At 39.2% G+C, this 13,136-nt stretch overlaps 1 protein-coding gene across 2 annotated transcripts in view; it reads right to left on the bottom strand.

Annotated features, from left to right (window-relative positions):
- The window catches only part of ZBTB8A (zinc finger and BTB domain containing 8A), a 63,527-nt gene that overhangs the window by 37,391 nt on the left and 13,000 nt on the right, over positions 1-13,136 (bottom strand). For both annotated transcript variants that reach the window (XM_055398135.2, XM_088844613.1), the window contains exon 2: positions 11,397-11,497. The gene's annotated coding sequence lies outside the window, so the exon portion shown is untranslated. The remainder of the gene's footprint in view (positions 1-11,396; positions 11,498-13,136) is intronic.

Below are 13,136 nucleotides of genomic sequence, written 5' to 3'. Positions count from 1 at the left end.
TGATCTGGGACATGTTGGGATCAATCCAATCTAAAGTGAAAGACAGGACTTCCCTGGTGGTCCAGTGGTTAAGAATCTGCCTGTTAATGCATGGGATGTGGGTTTGATCTCTGGCCCAGGAAGATCTCAGATGCCTCAGGGCAACTAAGCCCATGAGCCACAACTACTGAGCCTGTGCTCTGGAGCCTGCGAGCTGCAATTACTGAGCCCACGAGCAGCAGCTACTGAAACCCATGCACCCTAAAGCTCACGCTCCACAACAAGAGAAACCACCACAATGGAAAGCCCATGCACTGCGACTAGAGAGTAGCCCCTACTCTCCACAACCAGAGAAAGTCCTCACACAGCAACGAAGATCCAGCACAGCCATAAATAAATACATTTTTTTAAAAGACTTGTATCTAGAATAGATAAAGACTTCAAAAAACTCAATAATAGGACAAACTCATTGGCAAATGATTTGAACTGATATTTCACTAAAAGATACACAAATTAGCACATGAAAAAATGCTCAATATCATTAACCATTAGGGAAATACACAATGAACAATGAAACGTCATTACATACCCACTGTAATGGCTAAAACTAAAAAGGCTGACAGTACCAAGTGTTGACAAGGATGTGGAGAAACTGGATCTCATACACCGCTGGTGGGAATGTAAAATGGTACAAGTACTCTGGAAAACGGTTTAGCAGTTCCAGTAAAGTTAAACCTACTCCAGGACCCAAGAATTCCATTCCTAAGTATTTACCCAAGAGAAATGAAATTATATGTCCACAAAGAGGTTTGTACAAGAAATTAGAGCTGCTTCATTCACATTCATCCTCATCTAGAAAGAAATGTCTATCAACTGGTGAATAGAAAAATTGTGGTACATCCATACCAAAGAATAGCAGCGAGCAACAGAAAAGAACAAACCTCTGATACATAAAATGACTTGAATGAATCTCAAAAGCATTCAGTTCAGTTCAGTCGCTCAGTCGTGTCTGACTCTTTGCGACCCCATGAATCAAGCACGCCAGGCCTCCCTGTCCATCACCAGCTCCCGGAGTTCACTCAAACTCATGTCCATCGAGTCGGTGATGCCATCCAGCCATCTCATTCTCTGTCGTCCTCGTCTCCTCCCACCCCCAATCTCTCTCAGCATCAGACTCTTTTCCAGTGAGTCAACTCGTCGCATGAGGTGGCCAAAGTATTGGAGTTTCAGCTTTAGCATCAGTCCTTCCAATGAACACCCAGGATTGATCTCCTTTAGAATGGACTGGTTGGATCTCCTTGCAGTCCAAGGGACCCTCAAGAGTCTTCTCCAGCACCACAGTTCAAAAGCATCAATTCTTCAGCGATCAGCTTTCTTCACAGTCCAACTCTCATATCCATACATGACCAATGGAAAAACCATAGCCTTGACCAGACGGACCTTTGTTGGCAAAGTAATGTCTCTGCTTTTTAATATGCTGTCTAGGTTGGTCATAACTTTCCTTTCAAGGAGTAAGCATCTTTTAATTTCATGGCTGCAATCAGCATTTGCAGTGATTTTGGTGCCCCCCAAAATAAAGTCTGACACTGTTTCCACTGTTTCCCCATCTATTTCCCATGAAGTGATGGGACCAGATGCCATGATCTTCGTTTTCTGAATGTTGAGCTTTAAGCCAACCTTTTCACTCTCCTCTTTCACTTTCATCAAGAGGCCTCTGAGTTCCTCTTCACTTTCTGCCATAAGGGTGGTGTCATCTGAATATCAGAGGTTATTGATATTTCTCCCGGCAATCTTGATTCCAGCCTGTGCTTCTTCCAGCCCAGCATTCCTCATGATGCATTAGGCTCAACAAAAAGAAGCTAGATACAAAAGAGTCAATAGTGTGTGATTCCAGTCACATGAAATTCTGGAAAAGGGCAAGACTAGTGTAGGGTGACAGAAAGGAGACTGATAAAAGGCATTGGGAGGTGGGGGAGATTAGAGGGAAGCTCTGGGTGATAGAAATGTTCTGTCTTATTTATGGTGACTGTTACACATGAATACATATCAAAACCCACTGAGCTTGTACACTTAAACACAGTACCTCTTACTGTATGTAAATTATACCAATAAAGTAAAAAAAAAAAAAAACACTCCTAGAAACAAGAGAATATACGAAGATATCCAGTTATAAAACACAAAAAGTGAACACACAAAAATGAGTAGCTAGCTATCCAATGCAATGAAAGGTTCTTGCAAATTGTTAAAATTAAATATCTTAAGAAATATGCAGGAAGTTTAAGAAGTATATGATAAAACTATAAGGAGGATCATAAAAGAACACTTGAATAAACAGACTAATGCCTTAGCTTTATTTCTGGCTCTGTTTTTACCAGAGGGATCTGCTAAAATATAAGTCATGTCGTATCACTCCTTTTCTCAAAACTTCCAGAGGTTTTCTTTTCAGAAAGAATTCCAAAATCATTACCCTCATCTAAAAGGACTGCAAGATCTTTCCTCCCATACCCTATCTGCCCCTAGCTCTAGCCTCAATGGTTTTGATGTTTCCCAATGTGCCAATGCACTCCTGATAGCCCCTATGTCACAAACCCTCCTCACCCAGATCTTCACATAACTTGTTCCCCAACTTTAAACAAATCTTTGCTTCAATATCACTATCAGAGGTTACCTTGGCAAGTCCATTTTTAGTATGGGAAGTTTCAGTTGATCACTATGACTCAACAGCTATTGTCATAGAAAGTATGTCAGTATAGAAACTAGGAGAAAAGATTAAAATGAAACATAATAATTGTCTTCCAATATTGAAGAACAATTACGTGGAAGAGGAAGCAGAATTATTCTTCCAGCAGCTCCAGTAGACAAGTCCTCTGGACTAATCACTAGAACGTTAAGTTCCACAAGGGCTGACTGCTCAGCATCCCTAGCACAGAGCATGTCTGGCACACAGGTGCTTGGTCATATTTGTTGAATAAATGTTTCAATGTGGTTCTGAAAAGCAAAATGGACCAATAGATAGGACTAAAAGGAGGCAGATGTTAACTCAACATGAAAAACAGTTTCTTAAAGATGAGAACTTGATGGGATTTTTTGAACTCAGGTGTCTTGATCTAGTGCCTTCATATTTATATGCAAGCAAACCACGGTTGGGAAAGTTTTAAGTCGGTGGTTATTTTACTGCTTATCTCAGTCCATTCGTGGGCTGTGAAATCAATTTAGTGGGTACAAGTAGGATTTTAAAGAACACAAAATAGAATTTAAAATATTAGAGCTTATTGCAAGTATTAAGAATTCTTACATGAATTTTCTGTTTCAGAGAGATAAATTAATATACAGAATCCCAGGTGTGTATAGGTCAAGATGTGCTGTGTTTAATTGCTTAATTACGTCCAACTCTTTGGGAATCCCATGGAGTATAGCCTGCCAGTCTCCTCTGTCCATGGGGATTCTCCAGGCAAAAATACTGGAGTGAGTTGCCATGCCCTCCTCCAGGGGATCTTCCCAACCCAGGGATCAAGCCCAGGTGTCCTGCATTACAGGCCGATTCTTTACCATCTGAGCCACCAGGGAAGCCTAAGAATACTGGAGTGTGTAGCCTATCCCTTCTCCAGGGGATCTTCCTGACCCAGGAATTGAACCAGGGTCTCCTGGACTGTAGGCAGATTCTTCACCAGCTGAGTCACCAGGTAAGTCCTGGTCAAGATGTAAAATGTAGTCTTTCTTACTGTTTCGGTAAAAAAAAAAACAACTGTTTTGAGTAATACTAGGTTAAGCTGCTCAACACAGAATTTTCCCCCTTGCAAAGTAACAAGTTCTATTTGCAGTTGAGATGGAGGTAGAAATGTCATTGATTTAGGATGGAAACACTTGGGGAGTGGTGGCACTAGATAATGTCAGGAATTTATATGTTTTCATTACATTTGTGTATATCTTCCAAAATGATCATACATCCTTTTTAAAGTAGTTTTAAATACGTATATATGAAACATACTTTACAATAGAAATTAGAAATTTAAAATGGAGATGAGATGGTTTCTGCAGGTTTACATTGAGCACCATTTGTACTGTAATCCAAGGCAAAAAACAAAACAAAACAGAGAAACACAAACAATTTATATAATGCTTGTGACATCTGCCCACTACGAAATGAGCATTTTTCTGGCGCTAACTTCTAGGAGGAATCTGTATGTGAATTCTTCTGAGGGCATTAAATGTCATTATAGAGAATATTCAGACCAATACAATAAACTTCCTAACTGGTCTCCTTGCCTTTTATCATTTACCCTTCAATCCATCCTGAAGTATGTGATCTTTCCAGATTCTCCTGTTTAAAATTCTTTAGTGCTCCTTCCTGCCTCCTTAATAAAGTCCATATTTCTACGAATGGATTTAATACCCCTTGGGACCCACCTTCTGCCAATCTCTGTATGCTCATCTCTTTCCAGCTACCTACCTCCCACTCAAGATCTATGCCATTCCCAGGTACATTATACCCGTCACGCTGCCAAGCTTTTTATATATTGTTCCTATGCCACAATAAAACCACCCTTCTCAGTCTGAGAAGCTCTTACTCTTCCTCCAGAGTCAGTTCAAACACAGCATCACTTGGGAAGCTTTCCTTGACTTTCCTGGGTTCATGCTGATTGCTATTTCTTCCAGGACCCACTGCACTGTATACACGTATGCCGTGGCAATTGCTGGAATGCATTTTATTTGCCTGCTTGGATGTGTGTTTCCCTGCTACACTGTAATAATCACACGAGGAGAGACCATGTCTATGTGTATGGTGGTGATGATTTAGTCGCTTAGTTGTATCCGACTGTTTGCAACCCATGGACTGTAGCCAGATAGGCTCCTCTGTCCATGGGATTTTCCAGGCAAGAATACTAGAGTGGGTAGCCACTTCCTTCTCCAGAGGATCTTCCCCACCCAAGGATTGAAGCTGGCTTTCCTGCATTGCAGATGGATTCTTTACCAACTGAGCCACCAGGGAAGCTCAGCCTTGATTTAATGTTTAAGACATTCAATAAATATCTTCACTAATGTCCTTATTGAACTAACAAGGTTCTTTTTTTAAAATTTACTTTTAATTGGAAGATAATTGCTTTATAATGTTGAGTTGGTTTCTGCTGTACAACAATGTGAATCAGCCATAAGTATACATATATCCCCTCCCTCTCGAACCTCCCTTCCACCCCTCACCTCATTCCACCCTTCTAGGTTGTCATGAGCTCCCTGTGTTATATAGCACCTTCCTGCTATTTTACATACAGTAATGTATATGTTTCAATGTTACTCTCTCAATTTGTCCCACCCTTTCCATCCCCTGCTGTATCTATACGTCTCTATTACTGCCCTGCACACATACAATGGAATATTACTCAGCCATAAAAAGGAACAAATTTGAGTCAGTTCTAGTGAGGTGGATTAACCTAGAGCCTGTTACACTGAGCGAAGTCAAAAAGAAAAAAACAAATATTGTATATTAATGCATATATATAGAATCTAGAAAAATGGTAATAATGAACCTATTTGCAGGGCAGGAATAACAAAGGTTATTTACATGACTTTCCCTATATCCTGACTTTAAAGTCAAGGACATTCTTTAATTAATTCAATAAAAACATTTCAAAGCAAATAAGCCAATACATTTTGAGTACACTGTTCTTTAGAATTTTCTCTTGACGTGGGGTTCAAGCTGATTAGTTATCACCTTGATATCTCTAAATGTTCCCTTGATATCTCTAATTTTCTTGAAAAGATCTCTTGTTTTTCCTATTCTGTTGTTTTCCTCTATTTCTTTGCATTGATCACTGAGAAAGTCTTTCTTATCTCTCCTTGCTATTCTTTGGAACTCTGCATTCAGATGCTTATATCTTGCCTTTTCTCCTTTGCTTTTCGCTTCTCTTCACAGCTATTTGTAAGGCCTCCTCAGACAGCCATTTTGCTTTTTTGCATTTCTTTTCCATGGGGATGGTCTTGGTCCCTGTCTCCTGTACAATGTCACGAACCTCCGTCCAGAGTTCATCAGGCACTCTATCGATCAGATCTAGTCCCTTAAATCTATTTCTTACTTCCACTGTATAATCATAAGGGATTTGATTGAGGTCATATCTGAATGGTCTAGTGGTTTTCCCTACTTCTTCAATTTAAGTCTGAATTTGGCAATAAGAGTTCATGATCTGAGCCACAGTCAGCTCCTGGTCTTGTTTTTGCTAACTGTATAGAGCTTCTCCATCTTTGGCTGCAAAGAATATAATCAATCTGATTTCAGTGTTGACCATCTGCTGAAGTCCATGTGTAGAGTCTTCTCTTGTGTTGTTGGAAGAGGGTGTTTGCTATGACCTGTGTGTTCTCTTGGCAAAACTCTATTAGCCTTTGCCCTGCTTCATTCCGTGCTCCAAGGCCAAATTTGCCTGTTACTCCAGGTATTTCTTGACTTCCTACTTTTGCATTCCAGTCCCCTATAATGAAAAGGACATCTTTTTTGGGTGTTAGTTCTAAAAGGTCTTGTAGGTCTTCATAGAACTGTTCAACTTCGGCTTCTTCAGCATTACTGGTTGGGGCATAGACTTGGATTACTGTAATATTGAATGGTTTGCCTTGGAAACGAACAGAGATCATTCTGTCGTTTTTGAGATTGCATCCAAGTACTGCAGTTCGGACTCTTTTGTTGACCATGATGGCTACACCATTTCTTCTAAGGGATTCCTGCCCACAGTAGTAGATACAATGGTCATCTGAGTTAAATTCACCCATTCCAGTCCATTTTAGTTCACTGATTCCTAGAATGTCAACGTTCACTCTTGTCATCTCCTGTTTGATCACTTCCAATTTGCCTTGATTCATGGACCTAACATTCCAGGTTCCTATGCAATATTGCTCTTTACAGCATCGGACCTTGCTTCTATCACCAGTCACATCCACAACTGGGTATTGGTTTTGCTTTGGCTCCATCCCTTCATTCTTTCTGGAGTTATTTCTCCACTGAGCTCCAGTAGCATACTGGGCTACTACCGACCTGGGGAATTCCTCATTCAGTATCCTATCATTTTGCCTTTTGATGCTGTTCATGGGGTTCTCAAGGCAAGTATACTGAAGTGGTTTGCTATTCCCTTCTCCAGTGGACCATGATTGCAGCCATGAAATTAAAAGACGCTTACTCCTTGGAAGGAAAGTTATGACCAACCTAGATAGTATATTAAAAGGCAGAGACATTACTTTGCCAACAAAGGTCCATCTAGTCAAGGCTATGGTTTTTCCAGTGGTCATGTGTGGATGTGAGAGTTGGACTGTGAAGAAAGCTGATGGCCAAAGAATTGATGCTTTTGAACTGTGGTGCTGGAGAAGACTCTTGAGAGTCCCTTGGACTGCAAGGAGATCCAACCAGTCCATTCTAAAGGAGATCGATCCTAGGTGTTCATTGGAAGGACTGATGCTAAAGCTGAAACTCCAATACTTTGGCCACCTCATGTGACGAGCTGACTCACTGGAAAAGACTCTGATGCTGGGAAGGATTGGGGGCGGGAGGAGAAGGGGACAACAGAGAATGAAATGGCTGGATGGCATCACCGACTCGATGGACATGAGTTTGAGTGAACTCTGGGAGTTGGTGATGGACAAGGAGACCTGGAGTGCTGTGATTCATGGGGTTGCAAAGAGTCGGTCACGACTAAGCGACCGAACTGAACTGAACTGAACTGAGGAGATTATGAAATTCATATTAGAAATCATTAACTCATTAACATATATACATATATGTCCAAAAAAAACCATACCAGGTAAGAAATCTAATGAAATAAAGGACTCCTGTTTTCAACAGCATTAAAAATACAAAAGACAGAGGAATAAATTTAACAAGAAATGCATAAGACTCATGAAAAAAACCTGAGGACACAAGAGAAGACTATAGAAAATCAAACTCTTTGAATGGGAACATTCAACATATTAAGATGTCAATTCTTCCTAAGTCATTTTATAATATAACATGACCATAATCAAAATACCAGTAGGTCATTTTAAGATCAACACAAATTGATGCTAAAGTTCTATGGAAAATTAAGTATACAACAGCCAGTTAAATTTTGAAAAAGAACAAAGAGAAGGAATAAGCACCAACAGACATTTAGTTATATTATCTACTTCATCAATAATTAAAACTGTGATGCTGATGATAAAGACAAAGACAGACCAGTGGAGTATACTAGGAAATCCAGAAAAGTACCCCCATATATGTGGGAATTTAATATATGATGAACCTGTGGTAAAAAGATGAGCAATTTACTAAGTGGCATTGGGACAATTTTTAGCCTTCTGGAAAAAAAATAAGCTGGATTTACACCTCCATCTCATACCAGGATAAATGCCATACGGATCAAAGACTTAGGTGTGAAAATAAGTCCATAAAAGTGCTAAGAAAATATACAGAAAGTTTATAAACTCAAATTGGGAAAGGCCTTTATAACCATGACTCAAAATACAAAAGCCATAAATGACTGATACATGTGACGACATAAAAGATAAAACAAAATTCTGTATGACAAAAGGCAAAAAGACAGATGACAACATGGCAAAAACATCTATTAGAGAAACGGCAATCTCCATAATATATCCTAAGCTTCTAAGAAATTTGCTAGAACAGAATGATAACCTAAGAAAAAATAAGACAAAGGACAGTTCACAGAAAAAGAAACACAAATATCATATGAAGGGATGTTAAACCTCAGTCATAAAAATATAAATGCAAATTAAAACTATATTGATGTTTCACTTTTCCTCTCTCAAATGAGCAACAAAATCCAAACATTTGATAATATTGATAAGACTGTAGGAAAGTAAGCACTTTCAATCTTAACTGGTAGGAATATAAATTGATGTCACTCCATGGAGGGCAATTTGGCAACAGTTCTCAAAATGATGAATGCATATATTCTCTGACTAAGCAACTTCACTCCTGGGAATTTATCCTACAGACATACTAGTACATGGGGCTTCCCAGGTGGCAAAGCAGCAAAGAATTCGCCTGCCAGTGCAGGAGATGCAAGAGATATGGGTTTAATCCCTGGGTCAGGAAGATTCGTTGGAGGAAGAAATGGCAATCCAGTCCAGTATTCTTGCTTGGGAAAGTCCATTGACAGAGGAACCTGGCGGGCTACAGTCCACGGGGCCGCAAAGAGTCGGACACGACTGAGCGACTGAGTACTAGCACTAGTATACTGGTACATGATCGAAGTGACACATGTGCATAGTTATTCACTGCAGCACTGTCTAGAATAGCAAAAGACTAGAAAAATGTCCATCGGTAGGGGAGGAAAGTCATATGGAAAGACGGCTAAGATACAAATATGACACATGATACACACAGTTAAGTCTTTTTAAAAAGCAAGGAACACACAAAAAAAATATAAGGGAAAAAAGTGGAAACTCTGGAAAACCAGGACGGTGGTTGCTAATTGGAGGAAAGGTGGGATCTGAGAAATAGAGGCAAAGATGGAGGGGAGACATTATATAGTGTACTTTCTTAACATTCTGAGTTTGGAATCATACGAATATATATGAAAAAAATGTTTAAGTGTGTCAAACAAGTGGGTGAAATATTAACTATCAGTCTCACATTTATCCAGATCTAGGTTGTAATTCATGATTAAGATATCCTGGGAGCTCACAGAGTAATAATATTCTGTGTCTACTTATGTCAAGATTCATGTGCCACATGAACAAATGACAAGATCACATTCCATTATGAAACGTCAGCAAGTTATATTTCTTGGAAGAAAGAAAGAACAAACTAAGCGAGCGCTAGGTGAACAAACAGCTATACTATTGCAACTGTCAATCTGCTTACTGGTCTGAACACAGTGATGATGGCAGGAATGGGAAGGAAGGAAAAGACACAAATGACCTGAATGGGAAATAAATCCATGGGTCTTGATGGCTGACTGAAAAATTCTACTGCGTACGTTCAGAGAGCCCCACTGCCGTCTCCAGAGCTCTTCTAACTCTTATTCGACTTGCCTAATTGTACCAAAGTGTACCATGATTTGTAATTGGCTGTGGAAGCCTACAGAGAAAGAAAGAGAACCCAGTGATTTGGTGTTTAGCAGTATCACTAACAGAAATTAGAAAGCCAGAAGGAAGAAAGCCAAGTTAGGGAAAAAGCAATGACTTAGGTTTTAAGTACACGGCATCTGATGTGAGTGGGAAATCGGGTAGCTGTGGCCAGAGGGCTACTGGAAATCCTAGTCTGAAGTTCAGAGGGGATGTCAGACTTGAAGGTGGTGATGTCGGAGAGATCTGCAAATAGAGAAGAGGCTCAGAGGAAATATGGGCAGGGGGCAGAAACTGGAGAACCGCCCTGACTGTGGAGCAGAATGGGGAAGAGAAGGCAGAGTTATAGACAGAGAAATATAAGAAGAATCAGGAGAGTATGTGACAGGTACACCGAGGGTGAGGAGCTTTAAGAAGCAGTGAAGGGATCTACACATTGAGTAATGAAAGGGCCACGGCAAGAATAATAGTAGCAATGTGCTCTGTCTCCTGAATCCTGACAAACAACAACCTAGAAGGTAGACAGTATTGTTAGCTCCATTTTACAGAAAAGAGTATTAACCCAGGGAATTCACTGGTGGTCCAGTGGTTAGGACTCTAAGCTTTCACTGCTGAGGGCCTTGGGTTCAATCCCTGGTCAGGGAACTAAAATCCCATAAGTTGCAGTGAAGACTAGAGGAAAAAAAAGTGGGGGGGAGGATATTAATAGAAAGTGACTTCAAAGCTGCAGGATGTAACTGATGAGCTACAGTCCTTCATTGCTTTCTTGGGAGAGCTGGGAGATCACAGTTCTGCCACTAGTTCTGCCACTAAATTAGCTATATGTGCAGGGACAAGCAACTTCACCTTTCTAGGTTTCATTTCCTTCTCTGCAAATTGAGGGGATTGGTCTAGATAATCTCTAGCTCTTATGTAATATGAGTCATTGATTAAAGCTGAATGGAAGAAGGACTCCCCTGGCAGTCCAGTGGTTAAGAATCCACCTTGCAATGCAGGGGACTTGGATTTGATCCCTGATTGGGGAACTAAGATCCCACATGAACTGTAACTACTGAGCCTGTGAACTCTGGAGCGCATGGGCCACAACTAGAGAATCAACATGCCACAACTAAGACTCAACACAGCCAAATAAATAATTTTTTTTTTTTTAAGGCAGAATGGTAGAGAGATATATACACAAGATGGGCAATGAATTGAAAATTTAGCCATAAGTGAGCAGGGAGACCTGGCCAAGATCAGAATGCTGAATGTTTTATACAGTGAATTTTCAAGCAATAAACTCATACTCTGATACATAAAATCTATAATTGAAAAACTCTTTTTATCTATATATTTCAGTTAGGTATAATATCAACAATTAAAATTTTTCATACCTGGAAATTTACAAATACTGCTCTTGAAACCCTGTTAAGCTGGTTGAATAGAATAAAAATGGAAGAATCCAAGTGACGCAGTCTGTATATGAAGGATTGTCCTGTAGAGAGAGAAAAGAGCTATTTATAATAAACATTAGTAATAAGAGACAGAAACGACTGCTAAGGTACATAAATATTTATGGAAATAAATTATATAGGAGCATTTATCAAGTATCATTTCTTTAGCATGTAAAGACAGATCATCTAGCACAGAATATTAGTTAATGGGAATCCTGAACCTCTTAATATTAAAGTCTGTAATAAAGATTTCCAAAATTAAAATATATTATGGCAGACTGAAAGCAAACATACTTTTCAACTTTAAGAATAAAATAAACTTTTTAAGACAACAGCTGTTCAAAGGCTAGCCAACAGATGAAATACCAAGACAGCAACATATGTTCTATTACCCTTTTCCTACAAATGACATCTATATGATTTGCAAGAAAACCAAACAGAATAGCTTTAAAGATTCAACTTACAAAGTTAAACATTTCTTTAAAACTCTATGGTTAAGAGGGAAATGGAGGAAAAAGTCCTACTACATATGTTCACAAAGTCCCATTACAGTCATCCAGATCTTTCATTTGTTTGCCAGATTGAACCAGTGTATCTCAATTTGCAGGAGCAGCTGCAAATTTAATTCTTGTATTAAAAATACAAAAATAAAAATTCAGTTTTGGGCTTCCCTGATGGTCCACTGGTGAAGAGTCCACCTTGCAATGCATGGGACACCTGTTCAATCCCTGGTATGGGAAGATCCCACATGCCATAGAGTAACTGAGCCCATGCGTTTCTACTCTAATCCAAACCTTTTTCATTACCAAAAAAAAAAAAATCTGTTCAACTATTTTGCTCATTGAGGAAGTTTTGTTAATTTGAGACTGTTAAGGCTTTATGTTCACAGGCAGTGGAAAATTAATTAAATGCTTTTTAAATCAATCAATTAAGAATTCCCATCAAAATAATTTTGACTAAATTAATGAAATCATTTTAAAAATAATACAGGTTATTTCTAATTTTAAAAAGGTATTATAGGGCTTCCCTGGTGGCTCAGTGGTAAAGAATCCGCCTGTCAATGCAGGGGATACATGTTTGATCCCAGGTCCAGGAAGATCCCACATGCCACAAAGCAACTACTGAGCCTGCGTGCTGCAACTACTGAAGCCCACGCTCCCTAGAGCCTGTGCTCCACAACCACATAAGCCACTGCAATGAGAAGCCTGCACACTGCAACGAGAATAGCCCCCACACAGCAATGGAGACCCAGCACAGTCAAAAACAAATTAATTAATTTAAAAATAAAAGCATTATATACTTTTAGAAAAATTTTAAAATATAAGCAATTATAAAGAAAATGAAATAACTTTTAAATAAGCATCCTGAAAACACCACCAGACAAACGATAACTGTTCAAATATACTTTAATTAATAAAATAAACACATCAGTTACCCACTCATGAGGAGGTCTGAATTCTGGCACATTAAAGCATTCAAAACACTGCTGTTCAAAACACTGACCTGGAAGTTAACCAAAAAAAAATTTTGAGCAGCAACCAAAAGAGAAAGAGCCAAGATGACCTGTGTATTCCATAAAGTGCAATGTGATTTCCTCTTATGATTGGCAAAGTTTATATAAAAAGTCCCACAGTCTCACAGCTGGGAAGAATGGGAGACTTTTTTAAAAATTTTTTAAAT

This window comes from Moschus berezovskii, chromosome 2 (assembly GCF_049115385.1).
Source record: "Moschus berezovskii isolate FMDL1 chromosome 2, NW_MosBer_1.0, whole genome shotgun sequence".
Taxonomy (NCBI): domain Eukaryota; kingdom Metazoa; phylum Chordata; class Mammalia; order Artiodactyla; family Moschidae; genus Moschus; species Moschus berezovskii.
Note: the sequence above shows the minus strand (reverse complement) of the source record. Positions and strands in the feature narration are given on the sequence as shown.